This window comes from Cyprinodon variegatus, unplaced genomic scaffold (genome assembly GCF_000732505.1).
Source record: "Cyprinodon variegatus isolate N-32 unplaced genomic scaffold, C_variegatus-1.0 Scaffold148, whole genome shotgun sequence".
Taxonomy (NCBI): Eukaryota; Metazoa; Chordata; class Actinopteri; order Cyprinodontiformes; family Cyprinodontidae; genus Cyprinodon; species Cyprinodon variegatus.
Window position 1 is genome coordinate 627,322 of NW_015150601.1, and position 1,846 is coordinate 629,167.

The following is a 1,846-nucleotide window of genomic DNA, read 5'->3' on the forward strand; positions in this document are numbered from 1 at the left end:
TTTCTATCATCACATCCTTGCAGCGAAGTTTTGCTGCTCCTTGCAGAAGTGTCTAGTAGTTCCCATTGATTTACCTTGTAAAGCGGGGAGAATGGCGCTAGGCTTACCGCACCGTGACGTCACTGCTGGAAGATGGCAGGAGGGAGGGGCTACTATATTTGGGTAAAAATGGCCGCTCCCAGACTCAATAATCGGGACGAAAATTATTATTTTTATTTTTTTAAACTGATCAACGCTAAATTCATTAAATCACTGTAAACGTATAAGTTTAAGTTATAAATAATGATCCATTGATTATTCCTTGCTGACCGGACTTTTCCTTTAAACCTTTTCAGTTTCAACTGAAGCGCTCTGAAATTGATGAGAATGTAGAAAACGCCAGAGCTGATGAAGATGACGAAGACCAAACGGAGGGGATAGCTGGCTGAAGAAAAAGACTAAAACAAAGTGAATCCAGTAGAACATTTTATTGCCTACCTCCAATGGGTGACAATAGTTGAATAAACTCTTGGCTCTCAAAATAGTATCAGTGCCCTATTTGTTGGTACTCGCCAATACCGTTACCACCATTTTAGTGCTGGATCGGGGCCCCGCCCAATACTGGTACTGGTGCAAAACTAATTATTATTACTATTACATCTAGGTTTGAAAGGACAAACACTTCCCTAATTCATTGTTGATGGAGATCACTGACTGTTTATAAGGAATGTTAATGTCTTTCCAGGTGACAAATGATAAGAAATTTGGTTACATTTACAGTAAATATAATATAATTGTGCAATTGCAGACCTGCTTCTGTCATTCAGAGGATGGGGATGATCTGTCAGTTAGGAGAACAAGACCAACTGCTATCTTTGAATATTTATATTTGTGTCTAAACTTAAGCTATTCTTATTTATTTTTCTATTTATTACAAGAAATATTTTGTTCTGTGTGGCTATTCCCTAACTTTGAGTATGTACCTTTTTAAAGTTCATGGCCCTGTATTTAAAAATGAAATAAAAAAAAAAAACACTTGCATCTAACAAAGACATAAGAAACATAAGAAACTGAAGCTTCTTCAAACTCTGTCAGCAGAAAATTATTTTAAGAAAATCCCTGTATATCAGTCAATTAATAATCTTTGTAAAGGTATCTAGTGTACTGCACATTTATGCGTTGCTGGATGTCGTATTGACTGTTCTAGCATAACTTATGCTCTTTAGACTAGAAGGAGCCTCCAGGAGATTATTAAAGATCCCTGCACTAGCTAACTCATGTTATTGATCAATATAGGTTTTAAACTTCTTTACCTTTAAGGTGTGCTTGCTTTGATTGTTGTTTAACAAAAAAAATCACTGCCATAAAGGAGAAAGGTCTAAAAGTAAATAGTAAGTCTCACTTGACTGAGCAGAATGAAATTGAAGGCTTTTCCAATTAGGATCATGTGATTTTTGACATTTCAAAAACTGGGCAAACAGTTTTTTTTATTTTTTTTTTTTATTAGTTGCACCTCAAATAAGTCAAAGGATCCCAGACTTTTCTGGTGAAAGAGTCTGGATAGTTAATCTCGACAATTTCATGAACATTATTTAGTTTATGTTTCTTAGGAGCACAGAATCAATTTGGAAGTCATCATTGGAGTTAATCTAAAACCATTATTTCGAATTTTGGAAACATCAGATCAGCCTAAAAACTACTGGTATAAAAAAAAACGATAAGCTACATGTACACAACAAACCCAGTGTAATTCAATTCAATTTTTCAATTCAGTTTATTTATATAGTGCCAAATTCACAACACATGTCATCTCAAGGCACTTTACAGTTCAACCAGATCATACAGTCAAATTGATACAAAGTTTTCT